This window comes from Cavia porcellus, unplaced genomic scaffold, assembly GCF_034190915.1.
Source record: "Cavia porcellus strain 051 isolate PalLab524CR breed Dunkin Hartley unplaced genomic scaffold, mCavPor4.1 scaffold_2, whole genome shotgun sequence".
Classification (NCBI taxonomy): Eukaryota; Metazoa; Chordata; class Mammalia; order Rodentia; family Caviidae; genus Cavia; species Cavia porcellus.
This window is the reverse complement of record NW_026947485.1, coordinates 133,837,846-133,858,794: the sequence shown is the minus strand read 5'-3', so window position 1 is coordinate 133,858,794 and position 20,949 is coordinate 133,837,846. Positions and strand designations below refer to the sequence as shown.

General features: G+C 36.3%; 1 long non-coding RNA gene across 1 annotated transcript in view; it reads left to right on the top strand.

Annotated features, from left to right (window-relative positions):
- Nucleotides 1-14,228: 14,228 nt before the first annotated feature.
- LOC134472911 (uncharacterized) overlaps nucleotides 14,229-20,949 on the top strand; it is a 30,013-nt gene continuing 23,292 nt past the window's right edge. Inside the window, exons 1-2 of the long non-coding RNA XR_010042941.1 lie at nucleotides 14,229-14,366; nucleotides 17,832-17,897. This is a non-coding gene — a long non-coding RNA (uncharacterized LOC134472911). The remainder of the gene's footprint in view (nucleotides 14,367-17,831; nucleotides 17,898-20,949) is intronic.

Genomic DNA, 20,949 nt, shown 5'->3' with positions numbered 1-20,949 from the left:
AATATTAAATTTAAGAATATTTCTTTTTTATTTAAGGAGAAAAAGGGGAAAAAAGCAGAAAAAGGGTACAAGTTATACAGAATTTCAGAAAAAAATAAACAGTAGGAAATCACTAGTTAATGGTTACATATTGTCATCTTAGAAATATTTGTTCAAGTTATAAGATTAAAGCATATAAAGTGGACATTCAAACAGCGAGACTGCAAACAGTTCTGTTCAATGATCCAACAAAACTCAGTTAATATCATTGTCTATCTTATACACTTAAATTTACATGCAGTTATACCATTTAGCATTTTCTTTTCCTCTCTTTTGTACAATGACTATTACACATTTTGGGTTTTATTGCTCCCACAGTTCTTATTGCTTTTTTTGGAAGAGAGTAAAACCAAGTGTGCCTCAACAGAACAGAATTGGTTAAATCAAAAGGGTGGACATAATAGATAATGTAAAAATATAATACAAGGTGATCAACAATGGTTACCATAATGCCTCCTGCTATCTCTAATAGAATTGCCTATATCATCAGTTATAATAAAATTGAACAAAACAGTAAAGAATGAAACCAACAAAACCAAAATATTGGAGACATTACAGGTCTTCAAAAGTAGATAATAGTCAACCAGTATGGGCGTCATAATGAATCCCCCTATCTTCACAGCTGTTGCCTAAACTTTCGAACCTGGTACTATGAAGCAAAGCAGAATAGAGGAACATTAGTCAAAACAAGATGGTGAGAGCAATAGAGGGCTTCAAATCAAGTTAATAGAAAATCAAAGTGGGTTACTATAATATATCCTGCTTTTTAAAATTTATTTTTCCTTTAATTAAAAGGATAATAAAAAAGAAAATAATAAAACGGAGATTGAGATAAAAGAGGGCATAACAACTAAACAGTGCAGATCAATATATAACCATTTAAGCAAATTAGTGTTTCACCACAAGATAATCCCAACATAAAAGTAGTTACCATATTGTCTCTTTCCTTGAGATCTTTGAGTATAACTTCGTATACTGTAGCATCAAATATAACAACACAATGTATAACCATTCAAGAGAATGACAGTATTACAGGGTATTTAGAATCAACTAACAGATAATGAACTATGGTTTCTGTATAATCTCCTTGTCTATAAAAGTTTTTGTTTATACTATCACATATAATAAAATCCAGTATGATACAACATGTTAAGATCTATGGAGACAGAAGAACAAAAGCTTGATGGAACTTCAAAAAAGAATATTTCTTGACAAAAGGAAGTCAAAGTCCTAAGAATTGGATAAATATGTATTAAAGCAATGAGATTCAAAAAGAACAAAGGGATAGATAGCACCATTTTTTCCTGAGATGAGATATTCTTGGTTAAGAATTCAGGCGTTTTACCAACTTTCAAAAAAATGTTTTAAAACTTGCCTTGAATCAGGTAGACCACTGCTAAAATGTCTAATGCCCTTTCACTGCAGTTCCTATTAAGACATTTTATAGCTATCATAACTTGTGCGCGTGGGAAGCTCTTAGTCCACAGCATATATGCTTATGTCTCAGAATTTACATTGTCTTGTAAGTTTGGAGATTTAAGAGAGTTCTGCAACTCTATCAGCACTCTACACTCTACTCCAACATTTTAAAAAAAAGGTTAGTATAATTCCTGTGATTCCTGCAACCTTGCTTTATCTCCGTTATATCTCGTATGTAGAAAGTCAAATAAAAGACAGTTCTAAAAAAGGACATGATAAGCTTTAAGGCATGTTGAAAATAATTCTACTAAACTTACATTTAAATTTTAGAGATCCTTTGTGTGAGTGGATAATAAATTTTATATTTAAGGACTGCAATCTTATTTTAACACCTTTGAGAGCCACATACATTTATAACAATTCATTAAAATTTCAATCAGAGAAACCTGGACCTTAAGTTACTTATACTTGAAAAATCTAAAGAAAGAAATTAAAGATGTTGTATGGGTTGCTTCTTTTTTGCCAATCTATGGAGCCTGTAATATGGATATATACCCAATAATGGGATTCCTAGATCATATGGTAGTTATGTTTTTAATTTTTTGAGTATTCTCCATACTATTTTCAATAGTAGCTATGCAAAATATATTCCTACAAACAATATACTCACAAAAGGACTTCTTTTTCTTAATATCCTTGCCAACACCTAGTATTTTTTGACTTTTTGATAAAGGGATCCTAAAAATGTATTATGGCTTTTTCACTGTAGTTTTCCAAACTTCTGTATCTTTCTGAATTGTTCAGCCACCCACACTGGAAATGTCAAAAACAACCATGCATATTAGAATATTAGAGAAACAGTGGAGCAAGATTACCCTCCAAAATGTCTCCAAACATATTTTTCTATTTTCTTTCTTAAAGAACTCAAACAACAAACTCTCCTAGAGCTCTTAGTCATACATTTATGCATCTGAAGTCTTTTGCTTTCTATATTACTCAAGCTCTCTTGCTGTAATTTAAGCTCACTTTGTTCTTTACTTTGGTTTGTGTGCAGCGCCTCAGATATAATCTTGGTCCTGAGATATGCAAGACCAAGCACTCCTCACTGAGTCACACGCCAGGCCTGCCTACGCTGGACATTTGTAGGTGCCTAGATTGTTTTAAATGTGTCACTTCAATCAAAGTTGAAGTCACAATTATTTCAGGCTTTGCATCTTGACAGACTAAGCTAATTAATTGGTTCAGTTGCCTAAGGGAGCAACAGATGACTTGCTATAATATCTAACCATGGGCAGCTTGGAACAACTCAGTGAGATGTTTTAATGGCTTAATCACTGGGGTTTTCTCTCAAATATTCACAGAAACCAAAAAACAAAAATAAGAAAACCAAACAAACAACCAAAAGGGTTGTTAATAAAAGTGACTCCACTATGATATTTATTGCTTTAGTAAGTGCCACTTCTAATCTAGTGGTGCCGCTTATCACTTTACTGCAAAATGCAATGCAGATCTCACCAACTAAACAAGAAAAGTTTCAATAAAAATGTTATTTGCTGTATGGTTAGAGACTTGAATTCTAACCACATTCTCAATGAAAAGTTAAAGCATTTTATGGCAAAAACAGGATTATTATTCTTTTAGTAGACTTAGATGTGCTCCCAAGTTTCCAGTGTTATTTTTTTACATTTCAGTTTTATATCCCTTGGCTACTTGGACTAACCCTACTGCTAAAAGTCATTTGTTTGAATAGGAACTTAGCAAAGTAGTACAACCTGGATTTTAGGTGAGACTAGATAGATGAAATGTATCTCTACCCTTAAGAAATTGTGACTAAATGTGAGATGTAACATAGTAGCCAAGAATAAATTCCAACAGCACAAACTCCAGATTTAACTGTTGCTCTGGTCAGGCTAAACCATCACTTCTGCATCAGTTTCTCCATCTATTAAAAACACAAGAGTGAGGCAAACATGGAACATTTTCATGGAGATAAGATGAAAATTAATTAGGTAACATTTAGCCAAAACCCAGAAGATAATAAATGTGTGATAATGTTTAATGTATGTAAGAAATGAACCTTACCCCATAAAGCCAAGTGAACCAAAAACCCCCAAAGCAATACTCTGTTTTACACTAAAATTAAATGAAATGATTCTTCTCCCATTCCTTCTCAATAGTAGTGTTAAGTTTACTTTTAATAAATATCCAGCTGCTTTAGCCCCAAGTCTTTCATCTGAATTCATAGCTAAGTTCTTAATGGTTCACAAAAAACAAAGCTCTAAAGAAATGAAGGACAGGAATATGTATCTAGTTTTTTCCTGCTTTTCATCTTCTCCTAAACACCCATTTCTCTTCTCCTTAATCCTTAACCCAGACGAGCAGCACAGAGAGATTTCTCTGCTCCTTCTCCATGGGTCTCCTACACTGGGCACAGTTTTCACCTCTGACTTTATTTCGATGTTATGAAAAAATGGTATAACTCTCATGCCCTACGCACAAATACTTATAAACCTAAGAAGACCAACAGTGTTTTTCACAAAGTGCTTTTTCATCTGAGTTTTTCCACACCCTGAAAGCTCTGTAAGGTTGCAGCCTAGACCCTCTGTAAGACCTCCCCTCTCTGCCTCCAGGGCCCACGCCTGGAAGCAGGTTCTTCACTCACCTCCCCATCCACTACTTCTATCAGGAACTTCCCTTCTACTGTACTTTCGTCCCCCAAATATCTAAGAGAAGATTTTCTAGTTATAGAAGGAATCTCTCCTTCTTCAAGCCTTCTACCATTTCCATTAAGCTCTGAAATTCACCCCATTCCTCTGAGGGCTGAATAGCATGACAACTAAAGTTACACTTCTGTCCTTTCGTGGAGCTCAGGATTACGTGGCAGCACTGCAGCTTTGAATGGGAAAGAGGGAAGGGAGCTAAGGAGACAGGAAATGAGCGTGAGTTCATCATTCCGAATGCTACCCAGAAACAGTTAAGTGCGCAGATAATAGCCACGCCAGGGAAGTGTTTAAGGAAAGGAACTAGAAGAAATTACGAGACTGTTTAAGGGGAGGCTAGCTCATGAGAATGCCGCATTAGGCTGGAGAGGACTTCTCAGAGTTAGGGAAAATGCTCAAAGCCAGGGAAAATCACCATTCTCTAACAGAAGGCAAATAATTCCATTTGAAAACTTGAATCCCATACTTCTCTATAAGAAGTTTCAATTTAGAATGAACCGTTCTCATCATGTGGCTGACCTAAGGCGAGATAATCACAAAGTATTCTTGTGATTCTAGTTGCCATTACTAAAAACAAACTTTAGGGATCCCAGAATAAATCAGGCCATAAAAAGTTTTTTAAACATTTCAAAATGATTCTGGAAAACCTTTCCTGTCATTCCTTTGATATATGTCTCTTAACTTAAAAGAACCTCAACTGATGTATTACAAGAATTAAAGAACCCCTGCTTGGTGAGACAATCACGCTTGACTTCCGATTTATTTTAAGACTAGAGAGAAAGAACATAAAATTCTTATTCCCACTAGTCCTCTATTTCCAAGCACAACATCTTTCAGCCACAATATAAGGGAATTGATTCATGCATAATAAATGCTCTTTCATTATGACCACTGCATCTTCCTGACCCCGGTGGCTCTGCGTGGTAAGCGGTACTGAGCCCTGCAATCTATTTCTCTCTCAAAATACACTGCGGTGTATGCTGTCATTGGTCACTGTGTCCCATCACTGCATTTAGATGGAAAACTTTCTGTGTGTTGTTCTTTAATAAGCGTTTATCAGAAAACATTTTAGAAGGTCAGAATTCAACCTTGGTTGAAAGAAAACAAGATTATTTGTGTAATAGAATAAATAAGTGGATATTTAAAGAAGATAAGAGGCTTCAAGGTTAAGAAAAAAGTCTGTGTTGAAACGAGAAATGCATTTAAGCACTACATTATTCACAAGTATATTTCTTTTTTTTTTTTTTTTTATTTAAGAGGAAAAAGAGAAAAACACAAAACAAACCAAAGCGGCGTAAGGGTACACGCAATACAGAACTACAAAACAAAACAAAACAAAACAAAACAAAAAACCATAACCGTAAGAAATTACCTGCTAGTAGATTACACACTATTTTCTTGAAAATAGTTCCTCAAATCACAGTATCAAAGAACACAAGGTGGACATTCAAACAGGGAGACTGCAAACAGCTGTGTTCAATGTTCCAAAAACATTGATAAAGTCAGCTATTTAACACCCCCAAACACACTTGCTGTTATATCCGTTAGAGCTCTTTTTCTTTTTTTTTTTCCCTCTCTTTTTTACAACAAAATTTACACATCTTGGATTTTATTACTCCTTAGTGCTTATTACTTTCTTTGGGGGGGGGGAGAATACAGTCAAATATGGCAAAACAAAGCTGTCAGTCAATACCAAGGATAGACATAGCACATGGTGTAGAACAGAGTACAAGTTTATCAACAATGGTTATCAACGTTGTCCCTTGTTTCCTTAAAAAGAATTGTCTATCTTATTAGATATTATAAAGTTGGACAAAACAGTAGAGAACAAGACCAATAAAACTTAGGCATTTTAAACATTACAGGACTTCCAAAGAAGACAATAGTCAAACCAGAATGGGTATCTTAGTGAATCTTATTGTCTTCAAAGTAGTTGCCTATGTCTTCAAACTTGATACTATCATATAGAATGTAACAGAGTCTAATCAGTCAAAACAAGATCGTGGGAGTACTACAGGACTTCAAAACAAGTTAATAGGAAATCGAAAAGAGTTACTATTTATATATCCTAATTTTTTTGAATTTTTTTCTTTAATTAAGACAAACATAAGAAATGACTAAATAATTTTTTTGAAACAATAAGGGGGAGATTGAGATAAAACAGGACATAACAATATAACAATAGAGGTCACAGCATGACTGTTTCAATAACCTAGTACTTCACCACCTTATAACCTGACTTAATAGTAGTTACCATAGTGTCTTTTTCCTTGAAATATTTGGGTAAAACTTCATATACTCTACCTTCAAATATTTTCATATCAAGAAGCCCAGAATAAAGCCTTTCTAATTAATGAGTGAAAACTTTATAAGGCTTCAAGGCCACCTAATGGGGAATCATGATTACCACATATTTTTATATATTTGAATCATTACTTACATTAGGGAAACTATTCGGTATTCACACATGCGAGATTGATTTATTTCACTTATGAGTATGGTCTCAAGCTGCGCCCATTTATTGATAAATATCTCAATGTGATCCTTCTTTATAGCTGAATAATACTCCATTGTATAGAAATACCACAACTTTTTTATCCATTCCTCAGTTGATGGGCACTTGGGTTGTTTCCAAGATCTGGCGATTACAAATTGTGCTGCTATAAACATAGGTGCACATATATCACTGTGGTATGATGCTTTCAGTTCTTCTGGGAATATGCCTAGAAGTGGAATAGCTGGAATAAATGGGATTTCCAGTCCCAACTTTTTGAGAAATCTCCAGACAGATCTCCACAAAGGCTGTACCAGTCTACACTCCCACCAGCAGTGCAGGAGAGTTCCTTTTTCCCCACAGCCTCTCCAGCATTTGTTGTCGGTTTTCTTGATCCTGGCCATTCTTTCAGGAGTGAGATGGTATCTCAGTGTGGTTTTAATTTGCATTTCTCTAATGACCAATGATGATGAGCATTTTTTCATGTATTTATTTGCCATTTGCATTTCTTCATCTGAGAATTGCATATTCATCTCAGATGCCCATTTTTGAATTTCGGAGGTCTGAGTTTCTTTAATTCTTTATATGTTTTAGACAAGAGGCCCTTGTCTGAGAGAGAGTTCACTAAAATCTTTTCCCAGTTTGTGGGTTTTCTTTTCACTATGCTGGAGATTTCTTTTGACATGCAGAAACTTTTTAATAAGAAGTGGTCCCAGTTATTGATTCTGGGAAGTATTTCCCGTGCGGTTTGAGTCCTGTTCATGAATTCTTTACCTACTCCTATGTCTCCAAGGTTTCTACCTATTTTGTCTTCCAATAGATTTAGTGTTTCTGTTTTAATATTCAGATCTTTGACCCATTTACATTTTAATTTAGTACATGGTGATAGACATGGGTCTAGCTTTAGTTTTCGGCAAATGGAGAGCCAATTTTTCCAGCACCATTTATTAAAGAGACTGTCGTTCTTCCAGTGAACCTGCTTGGCTCCTTTATCAAAAATAAGGTGGTTGAGTGTGTTCGTAGTTGTGGTTGTATCTTCTAATCTATTCCACTGATCTTCAGCTCTGTTTTGATTCCAATACCATGTTGATTTTACTACTGTTGCTTTGTAGTATAACTTCAAGTCAGGGATTGTGATGCCTCCTGCTTTGTCTTTGCTGCTTAGAATTGCCTTTGCGATTCTAGGTCTCTTCTGGTTCCAGATGAAATTTAGGAGTGATTTCTCTAGATCTATAAGGTATGTTGATGGTATTTCTATTGGGATTGCATTGAATCTGTATAACAGTTTTGGGAGAATGGCCATTTACACAATGTTTGTTCTTCCTATCCATGAGCAAGGGATGTCTTTCCATTTTCTGAGATCATCTTCAATTTCCTTTTTCAGTGTATTATAATTTTCACTGTATAAGTCTTTCACTTCTTTCGTAAGAGTAATTCCTAAATATTTCATTTTTTTGCTTGCTAATGTGAATAGTCCAGTTTCTCTTATTTCCCTCTCTGTAATTTTGTTGTTCGTGTATAGGAATGCTATTGATTTCTGAGTATTGATTTTATATCCAGCCACATTACTGAATTTATTTATTGTATCTAAGAGTATTTCAATGGAGTTTAGGGGGTCTTCTATGTAGAGTATCATGTCATCTGCAAACAATGATAATTTAACTTCTTCTTTTCCTATCTTTACCCCTTTTATTTCTCTTTCTTGCCTAATTGCTCTGGCTAGTACTTCCAGTACTATATTAAATAGGAGTGGTGATAAAGGACATCCTTGTCTTGTACCCGATTTTAAAGTAAAGGCTTTCAATTTTTGGCCATTTAGTATGATGCTGGCTGTTGGTTTGTCATAAATGGCCTTTATTATATTGAGGTATAGACCATTTATTCCAATTTTCTGTAAAGTTCTTATCATGAATAAGTGTTGGACCTTATCGAAGGCTTTTTCTGCATCTATAGAGATGATCATGTGATTCTTATTTTTGGCTTTATTGATATGGTGGATTCCATTTATTGATTTGCGTATGTTGAACCATCCTTCCATTCCTGGGATGAATCCCACTTGGTCATGGTGTATAATCTTCTTGATGATTTGCTGGATCCTATTTGCCAATATTTTATTGAGCATTTTTGCATCTGTGTTCATTAGGGAGATCGGTCTATAATTCTCTTTTATAGTTGGGTCTTTCTCAGGTTTTGGTACTAGAGTAATATTTGCTTCCAGGAATGACTTAGGAAGGATTGCTTTCCTTTCAATTTCATTGAAGAGTTTGAGGAGTGTCGGCATTAGGTCTTCTTTATATTTCTTGTAGAATTCTGCAGTGAATCCATCTGGGCCTGGGCTCTTCTTGGTGGGCAAGGACCCAATTACATTCTCAATTTCATTAGCAGAGATTGGGTTATTCAACAGTTTTATATCCTCTTGATCTAGCTTTGGTACTTCATATGCTTCTAAGAATCTGTCTATTTCTTCTGTGTTATCAAACTTTTGAGAGTAGAGGTTTTCGAAATAGGTGTTGATGATCCTCTGTATTTCTATTGGGTCTGTAGTGATTTCTCCTTTTTCATTTCTTATTGCATGAATTTGAGCTTTTTCTTTCCTTTTTTTAATAAGGTTGGCTAGGGGCTTATCGATTTCATTTATTCTTTCAAAGAACCAACTCTTTGATTCATTGATTCTTTGGATTGTTTTCTTAGTCTCTATTGCATTGATTTCTGCTCTGATTTTTATAATTTCCTCTCTTCTTTTGGCTTTGGGCTTGACTTGCTCTTCTTTTTCTAGCTGTTTGAGGTGTAGCATCAAGTTATTTATTTGTATTCGTTCTGTTTTCCTGATGTGGGAACTCAGTGCAATAAATTTTCCTCTCAGAACGGCTTTCATTGCATCCCACAGATTCCGGTAAGTTGTATCTGCATTTTCATTTTCTTTTAGGTATTGTTTAATTTCTTTTTTAATTTCTTCTGTGACCCACTGATTACTCAAGAGTGTGTTATTTAGTTTCCATGTGTTTGCGGAATTTTTGCAGTATCCTTTGTCATTAATTTCTAATTTCAGAGCGCTATGATCCGATAATATGCAAGGGATGATTTCAACTCTTTTGCATTTGCTTAAATATGTTCTGTGAGCTAATATATGGTCTATTTTAGAAAATGATCCATGTACTGCTGAGAAGAATGTGTATTCTGATGTTGTTGGGTGGAACATTCTGTATATGTCTATCAAACCCATTTGTTCACAGGTGTGATTCAGTTCTGTTATTTCTTTGCTCATTTTCTGTCTGGTTGATCTGTCCCTTGGTGTCAGTGGTGTATTAAGGTCTCCTGTTACAATTGTGTTACTGATAATTTGAGTTTTCATTTCTGTTAATAATTGTTTTATATAACTGGGTGCTCTGGAGTTTGGTGCGTATATATTTAAGATAGTTATCTCTTCCTCTTGGAGTTTTCCCCTTACGAGTATGTAGTGACCTTCTTTGTCCTTTATGGTCATTGTTGGTTTAAAGTTCACGTTGTCTGCAAACAGAATGGCTACTCCTGCCTTTTTTTGGATTCCTGCTGCATGAAGAATTGTTTTCCATCCTTTGACTTTCAGTCTGTGAGTATCTTTCTGGGTTAGATGGGTTTCCTGTAAACAGCATATGGTTGGATTTTGTTTCTTGATCCATTCTGCTAGTCTGTTTCTTTTGATTGGTGCATTGAGACCATTTACATTAATGGTTATTACTGTTAAGTGCTGGTTAATTGTAGGAATGTTATCTCTCTGCTGTTGCATCTTTATCTTTCGGTTCTGTTTAATTATTTGCTTTGCTTAGTGGTTTTTTCCTTTGTGTATCTAAACTGTCTTTCAATATTTTTTGCAGGGTTGGTCTGGTGTTCATGAAGTTCTTCAGCTGTTCTTTGTCATGGAAGTATCGTATTGCACCATCTATTTTGAATGATAGTTTTGCAGGATATATCAGTCTTGGTTGGAAATCATTTTGCTTTAGGATCTGGAATACTTCACTCCATGCTCTTCTTGACTTTATCGTTTGTGCTGAGAAGTCTGCTGTGATTCTGATAGGTTTTCCTTTATAAGTGATTTGTCTTTTCTCTCTGACAGCTTTTAATAATCTATTCTTGTGTTGGATTTCTGGGATGGTGACTATTATATGTCTGGGTGTAGTTTTATTTTGGTTATGACTGTTTGGAGTTCTATATGCTTCACTGATCCTGATGTCAGTTTCTGATCTCATGCTTGGGAAATTTTCAGCTATTACTTCTCTAAATATCCTCCTGACATCCTTCATGTTGTCTCCCTCTCTTTCATTAATCCCTATCATTCTTATGTTATTCTTCTTTGCATCGTCTTGCAGTTGTTGAATTGTTGTTTCCTGGTTCCTTGTTATTTTCAAAAGATCTTTCCTTTCCTGTTCACTAGCTGCAATCCTGTCTTCAAGGTCTGAAATTCTATCTTCACTTTCATTAAGGCGGTTTTTACAACGTTCAGTGGAGTTTTTTATTTCCTGTATATCTCTGTGTATCTGCATTATGTATTCTGTTTGTTTCTTATATTGCTTGTCTAGGGATTCTATCTTTTTGTTTAGTTCCTCCAATTTTTTATCTGTGTTTTCTTTAGATATATTTAGAATCTCTTTCATTTCTTTTATCATTTCTTCTTTTATCTGGGAGATTATTTCGAGTTTGAATTTCTTTAAAGCTTCCTGGAGTTGCTTGTCAATTTCAGTGGCTATTGTGTCCGATATATGAGGTGGATGGGATATATTTTCTTCTATATACATCGCTCCTAGGGTTTCTTGAGATGGGCTGGAGGTTTGAGGTTGTAATTTGGTCTTTCGTTTTGTCATTTTCCTATATTTCTGTGTTTCAAGTGTTATTTGAAAGCTTCCTCAGGATCTGTTGAAAATCCCCTTCTATGTTTGGAGCTACTGGGACTCTGGCGCCGCGCTACTCCAAGCCATTAGGCCTACAGAACCAGTGGCCCTCCTCTGCCTGCTCAGAACTCCGCAGTTCCAGATAAGCTGGGCCTCAGGGACACTGTGCACCCACCTGCCCCTGGAAGCTCCACAGTTCTTCAATCGCAGCCGGGTTAGGGTACTCACCACAGGCCGCAGTGCTTCAGGAACCTGTGGACCCTCCCTGGTTGCAGAGATATCCACAGTCCTCCAGACACGCAGAGAGGCCGGTGAGGGCACCCCAGATCTGCCCAGCTCCTCCGCTGCAGACCTATGGCCAGGCGCGGCAGCTAAACAGGCTGGGCTAGGCTGGTAGTGTGGGCCAGCCCACCTATCGGGAGCTCAGCAGGTCTCCAAATGAAGCAGGCAATGGGGAGGCTGATGTGGAAGCCTCAAACCCACCTCTCCCCTTCACTGCACCTGGAAGCCTGAGGGAACTCCAGCAGACTGGGCGCAGAAATCCAGAGTCCTCCAGACACGCAGAGAGGCCAGTGAGGGCACCCCAGATCTGCCCAGCTCCTCCTCTGCAGACCTATGGCCAGGCGCGGCAGCTAAACAGGCTGGGCTAGGCTGGTAGTGTGGGCCAGCCCACCTATCGGGAGCTCAGCAGGTCTCCAAATGAAGCCGGCAATGGGGAGGCTGATGTGGAAGCCTCAAACCCACCTCTCTCCTTCACTGCACCTGGAAGCCTGAGGGAACTCCAGCAGTCTGGGTGCAGAAATCCAGAGTCCTCCAGACACGCAGAGAGGCCAGTGAGGGCACCCCAGATCTGCCCAGCTCCTCCTCTGCAGACCTATGGCCAGCCACAAGTATATTTCAATGTACAATTACATAGGAAAAATAATATGCAAAATTGGTCTCTTCACTTCGAAAAAATGGAATTTTCTTACAAAGGTCGTCATTATGTGATTTTTTCTCATCTTTTAGCATAAATCTGACATTTATCTGTCATTGCTGGGTCTTGTGAGATTTGCATTAAATTAACTTTATCTCTTTATCATACATGCAGATCTTAAGCCCAGCCCACTAGAAAAATTTTTCTGGAGTTTAATAAAGATGAAAAACATAGAAAGATAAAATCTATGAATCTGAAAATCACCAGGGACACTTTCTTACTGCTACATCTTTTTCTTAATGTTGAAAGAATTGCCTCATGAACTAAATTTTTGATAGAGAAAACAACTTTCAAAGCATAATTTTAATTTTTTTATTTACTTTCACTTACAATTCTTCAAAGCAATAAAAGTATACATAAAGAGGTCCTAAAGGTCTCTCTTTCTCCTAAGAGAATTTATGCTTCTAAATCATCTTAATATTAGAAAAATAAGCATTGGTTCGTAAGTTCAAACCCTGAAATAAACTAATTTCTATTAATAAAACTTAAACATGAAGTATACACACATTAGTAGGCTGAAATTCAACTCTAGTCCATAAGTATGTAGCTCTTAGGGGTGCAGGAGCCATGAATGTGGAAAATACTCTATTCATGATGATATGAGAGGATGTTTGGGTAAAAAATATCTATGTTCAAAGAGCAAAGCTATGTTCCATAAGTCCGCGTTCATGCAGGTGATTGACTCAAAACTTACAAATGAAAAAGAGGAATAGGGTAGTTGCTTAACATAGAAACATGTATTACTGGTGTCTAGAACTGTGATTTCCCAACTCTAATGAAACGATGTCAGAAAATTCAATTATCAGTCTACAGTTCTGTACATGGGAAGAAAAGCCATCCATCTTCAGCAAAGACCCAAGCACTTTGAAGAAGTATATTTAATGTTTTTAAATAGAAACAAAACATGCAATAGCATTGTTAGCTTGTTAAATATTGTAAGGCTACACAGATTCTGCTACCATCAAAATAAATCTGAAATATTTCCAGCCATATTGGAATATGGCCATAATATTTAAATCTTCTACTGGTTGTTTTTTTATTCCCTCTCTTATCTTCTGTAAGCTGGGATCATTCATTTGTGCTTTGCAGAATTATAGAAAACAGTCACTAACTCATAGCCAAAAAAACAAAAATAGAATTTTTAGATCTGCATTCCTAACATTCTAACCTACATAAGAATGTTCAAAAATCTTATTACCCTTCAGCTTTTTGTTATTATTATTTATTTTTTACACTGTCATTCTTTGATTGATCATTTTTTATGCTTTGATTTTGTAACTTGCACTACTTCTAAAATAACAAATGTAATATATTAACTAGTGATGATTTCTTACTTTTTTTTGAAATTCTGTATAACTTCTACTGTTTTTTCTGTTTTTTTTTTTAAACAAAAAACTACGGGGGGGGGGGGGAGAATGTTCAAAAAAATGTCAAAGAGAATTGCAAATCCACTTTCTCACAACAGCCCATTGTAAAAATAGCCTCCAAATATTGCTGGGGCTCTTATGTTCCTTTTAATTGTTGTATTAGTATTTTGAAGCTTTGACATGTAACCCATTATCCCAAAGTTCTATGAAAAGGTACTTGATATTTACCTAATCAGATTTCCTCACGTAAACCATAGAGCGTGACAGCAATGCTAACCGGCCATTTACTGAGGCACAGCTCTGTGCAAACTCGCTGGGCTTTTCTTTGGCAGTTAGGAGTTTGCATTGGCTTCCGAAGGAGAGAGCCTGTGTCCAGCGGTGCTCCAGCTCAGGCTTCTGCAGCCCTGCACCCTTTCCTGTCAAAACGCGTGGAGTCAGGCTTGCACAACATGACCTGCGGACCCAGAGTCATTACCAAAAGTCACGGTAGGATTCCAAATTGAATGAAACCAAGCTGTGTTCTTAGTTTTTCTGAACTAACACGAGTGTCGAAGTCAGGACTGCCTGCTTGCAAGGCAGGCGCTTATGCCACTGAGCTAAATCCCCAGCCCCTGCACACGGCTGTTTTAATGGGGATGTAAAGTTCACGCGGCAATTAGGGAAGTTTCTTTGATGTCCATATTCAACTCACCAAGGCAGTTTTTCACTGACAAAGACAGAAATTCTGCCTAATACAGAGAGGCCCTGTTCACTATTCCCTACATACCTGTTCCAGCTCCTTAACCGCTGTCACTGCGAGTGTTTCCACTATTTAAAAATGTCACAAAAATGCTTCTCTCCTCCAAGCAAAGTCTGCGTCCAGTTTTTGTTTCGTTTTGCTGTTTTGGTTTTTTGTTTGTTTTCTTGTCTTGGTTTCGGTTTCGTTTTTCACTTTACTTGTGCCTGGGAAACTTTTGCTTCTCTTATAAATCGGCTTCACTTTATTGCTCTCCTTCCTTTTCTTATCATCTGCCTTCTGTCACAGCTCAGCTGGGAATTGATTGAATGAAAAAAGTGAGAGCTGGAATTGTTTCAAGTCATTTTCTTCTGAGCCTCAGGACACCACAGGAACTGATTCATATACTTCTCACCTCCTTGCAACCTTCTCTCATCTCTTCGGAGTACTAGTCTAAAAGCACAGAACAGCATGTGACAGACTGTCATCAAAGGAAATAATGGTCCCAAAACCCATTATCACTATGACACCTGATGCCCTAGACAGTGAGATTAATGTATTGCTTTTGCCAACACTTGTCAAGTTAAGAAAATTATAAAGTGTAATCAAGTTATCTTTCTCTGTCTGTAAGCTGTGCAAGGCTGTCTACTCCTATAATTAAATGGGATGTGCATTTTGAAATAAAGGAGATCAGATAGGTAGCAGTGAGTCTTGTGCTCAGTCTGCTTGAAATACTGCTTAGGAATTCTAATCTGAGCATTTGCCATCCTCTGTCTTCACTATGAAAAGGAAACTGTCTGTTAGGTGTGCAAAGAAGAGGTCTTTACCCCAAACTTCAAGACATGGTACACAAAATAGGAGAATAAATAAGACAGTAGCTACCATCTTTCCCCCTGTCTTCAGTTGCAGGAGAGAAGCATGTAATTCTAAATTGTAATATTTGGAAGTTTTATTAATCATATTACCATTAATACAAAATAAAATAAAAGTAAGGAAGCATGACGTGTCTAGAAGGTAGGAAGGAATTAAGGGAAGAAGGAACTATTGTGTGAACAAACCTAAAAGGTCACAAGAATAAATGCAAAACTGCACTACATTTTGTCAGTGTGATAAATGTATTCAAAGTCACATAAGCCTTGGACATTTCTAGTAGCTAAAGCAAAAGCAAATAAAGTGGGAATGGCACAATTACAAAATAAAGAACACAGTCAAAGGTGCATGCTGCTGAATTATATTTATGTTTTTATCTATGTGCTCTTTTTTATTCACTAGCTTAAGGGAAATGCTTTTAAAATTCATTATAGCTTGAGCTTGGCTCCTTTACGTAAAGTGATAAACTGTTTTAACTGCAGGTATTACTTTATAGGGAAATTCTTACTGAATTTCAAAGCTTAAACTGTCAGAGTTGTCACTTTCTTTTACATGGAATTCAACAAGACTTAAAATTCTTTCTGCTTGCTAGAATTCAAGTAGATTGGAAGCACAGCTCAGCACACTGGCCAAGGGAAGAAAAAGAACAGGATTATGGATGTATGCACTGCAGAACCACAGAATATAACATTATCTACTCTACCTCTCAGCATTGCTGTTATCCACACAAGTCAAGGAAAAAATCTTTACCTGTTCATATTGTTTCTTGAATTCCTCTAATTTACATATAGCTTAACAATAAAAGGTGTAGTAAATTGTATTATAGTCCTCATGGTGAACTGAGACTTCATAGTTTATAAAATTCTCTACTTACACTCTGATTTTTAATGCCTCATTTCTTCAAGACTTCTAATTATTAACTGACCTGAGTGTTTTAGAAAAGACTATCAGATACTCAACAGTTTCTGTCTTTCCCTTCTATTTTTAAAAATAGAAATTCTTTAAATCAGAGCAGATCACGATCAGTAAGGAAGGCACTATATTTTCTGACTTCCCTTGTCACAAGACATAGTTGTAAGACAAAGTTTAGGCACCTGGGAAATGGGCAAAAATGATGGCTTTAATTTCTAGATTAAATTCCTTTAAGAAATTCTCATCTCCCTCTTTCCCTCTTTAGCCTCCATGCAGACACAGCCCTTGTGAAATAACCTTGCAGTGTAGACGATGGAAACATTCTGACCAAAAAAAAAAAAAAAAAAAAGAAAGAAAGAAAGAAAAGAAACATTCTGACAAAGTGATGGAGTAAATAAATGAAAGGATCACAAACCTTGAAAACTGTCCCAGATCTAAGATATTTACCCCTCACTCCACCCCCAAATGCTTTGCCAACCTCTGTTCTCTTACATGAGAGAAAAACAAATATTGATTGGCTTGGGTTTACATTTAGCTTCCTTTGTTATAGCAATTTACCTTATATGCTGTCTATGGAAATTGACTTTTTCCAATGACTGTGGTCCTTTAAAAAATATAAAGACCATATAAATATTAAAATAGTCTTAAATAATAGATTCCAAAAAAGTAATACACATATAAATGTTAGTACTATGAGGAAAATGTTTTATATTAATTAATAGATCATTTAATTGTATAAATTAAAATTATCAGGGCAACTGTAAAACTCAAAAACTATCATAACTTAGGGTGTAGTTCAGTGGTACAGCACATGATTTGCATGTGTGAGGCACTGGGTTCAACCACCAGTATAGCAAATTTAAAAATAGAACTATTAAAAACTTAAAATTTTTATTTACAAAGATGTCTCCAAATTCCGAATTGCAATATATTTCATGAATGCAATGCTTCAGAATCAGCAATGGATATTTTTTGGAGCACATTCAATAAGTTTCTTGGCTACATTTAATAGGAATCTTCAAGAGAAAGCTCTAAAGAAATACGTCTTTAACCATCAACAACAGATGGTTTGAAATTTTCCATGAAAATATAGAGAGAAACTGACAAGATACTTTAATGGTGGATACACTGTCAAATTGAGAGTCTAGAAACTTAACTAAGTAACTCAGCAGTTCTATATCCTGCAGTGTAGAAGACATGCCCTTACCAGCTCTAGGATGTAGTTCCTTATGTCAAATTGAGAAGTTTAAAAGATTAACTAAATGATTCAGCAGGGGTCCAGGGTCCTCATTCTGTAAACATGCTGAGCCTGTGCAAGAGGAGGGCAAGGAGATGGTATGAGTGCTACATCTGCCCTGGAATTGGAGGGAGGGTGGTGTCCCACTTACAATAGAAGAGACAAAAAGAGACGTGTTCCCCCATTTTGTTCTTGTTGCTTTTGCTGTCTTCTTCAGTCTTGAAATGTTGCCATGCCACCCTGTCTTGGAACCAACTGATTATGGAATGAAACCTTACAAACTGTGAGTTAAATAAATCTTTCCTTCCTTAATTTTGGGCATTGGGTATTTTGTCTTAGCAATCAAAGAAAAGAAACTAAAACAGATAGATACACAAGGAAGATCTAGCTGTATGTTGCCTCTAAGAAACTCATTTTTGCTTTAGGGACACTGTCATGGTTTATGTCTGTGGCCCCCAGAACTCATGCATTTGCATTATACATTTGTGATTGGTTAATTGTCTAGCACTTGTATTGATGACGTCAGTGCTACACCCACATAGGGGCGGAGCCAGCATACAATGTAATGGCTGGAAGAAAGCGTGTCTCTCTTGCTGGCTTCCACCTTGCTGTTTGCAGCCGCTGTGAACTGCAGCCCCGCCATGCCACCCTGCCTTGGAGCCAACTGAGTAGACTGAAACCTCCAAATACTGTAAGAAACCTCCAAATACTGTAAGAAACCTTTCCTTTCCCAACTTTGGGCATCAGGTATTTTGTCTCACCAATGAGTAAAAAGTAACTAAGACAGACACAAATAGACTGAAACAGAAGAAACTGAAGAAAATACTCTATGAAATAGAAACCAAAAGAAAGTAGATGGGTACATTTCTGTCAATTAAATTAGAAGATGTCATTACTTATTGGAAAAGGAGTCAATCCATACATAAGACATACAATTATAAATATGTATTTCCTAAATCTTGGTATGTGTTTCCAAATATACGAAGCATACATTAATTGGCACAAAGGAAGAAATGGGTAGCAATATAATAATAGGAGGCTTCAATATCCCGCTTTGAAGAGTGGACAAACCAGACAGAAAAATCAACAAATACTGGTCTAGAATTTCAGTTTAGATCAAATGACACTAATAGATATACCATAGAAATTTCATTCAACAATATCATACTTTCCATTCTTATGGAATGTACATATGAAATAGCCTGAGGAAATACTATATGTAAGACCAAAAGACAATTCTTAACAAACTCAAGATTGAAATCATATCTAGGGTCACTTGCAGTAGTATAAAACTAAAAATCAGGAACAGGAGGAATCTTGGAAAATTTACCAAAAGATACAGAAATTAAGCATCATCTTGAACAAATAGGTCAAGGAAGAAATCTAAACAAAAATGGAAGTATAGCATGTCAAACCTTTTGCAATAAATAAAAAGTAATTCTAAGACAAAACTGATGACAAATTTGAGCATTTTAAACAGAGAAACCTGTAATTTCAGCATATGGGAAACTGAGGCAGGAAGCTCACAAGATTGAGGCTAGTCTGGGTCACACAGCAGGTTTCAGGCCAGACTAGACTACATAATGAGACCTTGTCTCTCTTTCTCTCTCTCTCTCTCACACACACACACACACACACACACACACACACACACATTCCCAAATAAATAGAGAAAATTTATGTCTAAATAATTAGAAAAAGAACAAACTAAGCTCTCAAAGTTAATAAAAACAAAAAATAAATACCATAACAGAAACGAACCAAATGGACAGTAAAAAAATCAGTAACACTAAGAATTTTTTTAAAAAAATAAGCAAAATTGACATCTCTGTAGCTTCAAATATATAAAATCAATAATTAAAGTAGAAAGACTATAACAGTTGTCTCAGAAATAAAGGATCATAAAGTGATATTATCCATAATTGCTATAAATTAGATGAGCTAGAGAAAATAAATGAATTTTTACAAAAATGCACTCTACAAAAACTAAATCAGGAAGATACAGAAAGTTTAAACAGATGAATAACAAGAAAGAGACTAAAATAGTATCTTAGTTACTTTTCTCATTGCTGAGCCAAAATATCCAAAACCCAAATTTAAAGGAGTACATTTGCTTCAGCTCACAATTTGTAGAGGTTTCAGTCCACAGTCAGTTGGTTCCAAGGAAGGGTGACATGGCAAAGGAGTATCACAGTGGAGAAATAATCCATGGCAAAGAGGTAGGAGACAGCAAAACAGCCAAGTTAGAAAGCAGCAGCATCTTATATCTCCCTTTTGTCCCTTTCAGGCTACCCACCTTCTGAGTGGGCCTTCCCACTCACACTCAGGGTGGGCCTTCCCATCAGCCACACCCAGAACTGTGCTAAATCAATCAGTGGACTACTTTGGTAATCACCCTTAATCCCAGCATCACACGCCTAAATCCAACCACTTCCAATAAACCCCACCTGTGACTACACGAGGCTTTGGGGACACATCCAGAGGCAAACTGCAATAAGTAGTAATTAAAACCTTCCAGCGGTGCCAGGGATTTAGCTCAGTGGTGTAGGTTCCTGCCCGGCAGATGCAAAGTCATGAGTTCAATCCCTAAATCCCTGTTATCAAAAACAAAACAACAACAACAAACCTGCATGGGAAGCACTACCTGAATTCCCAGAATCAACAACGGGGATCTAGTCTTATTTTTAAAAAAAAAAAAAAAACTCTCCAACAAAGAAAAATCCATGACGAGATGTCTTCTTGATTGAATTCCACCAAACACTCAAAAGAAAACTTTCCCAAAAATCAGAACTAGAAGAGTCATTTCCAAGCACTTTTAATGGAACCAGTATTATCTAGATACTTACCCCAGATAAAGACACCACAAGAAAAGAAAGCTACCGGCCATTATCACTGATAAACATTAATGCCAAAATCCTGAATAAAATATTAGCATAGCACATGCAACAATTCATCATAAAGATTATACATCAGGACAACGTGGTATTTTTTCCTAGCATGCAAAACTGAGTTAACAATGCTAATCAATCAATATGTGATATAACAGAATAAAAGATAAAATGACACAACCATCTCAGTCAATGCAGAACAAGCATTTGACACAGTTCAGAATCTTTTCTTGACTTAAAAAACTTAGCAGTTAAGGTATAAAGGGAGAGTTCTTCTATATAATAAAGACCATTTAGGAAAAACCACAAGCAATGTCATAACCATTTGAGCTTTTCCACCAAGATCCAAACACATCAGAGATGCCCAGTCTTCCAACTTCTATTCAGTGCAGTCCTTCCAGTACTAGTAAAAGCAATCAGGAAACAAAAATAAAAGAAAGCCACCCA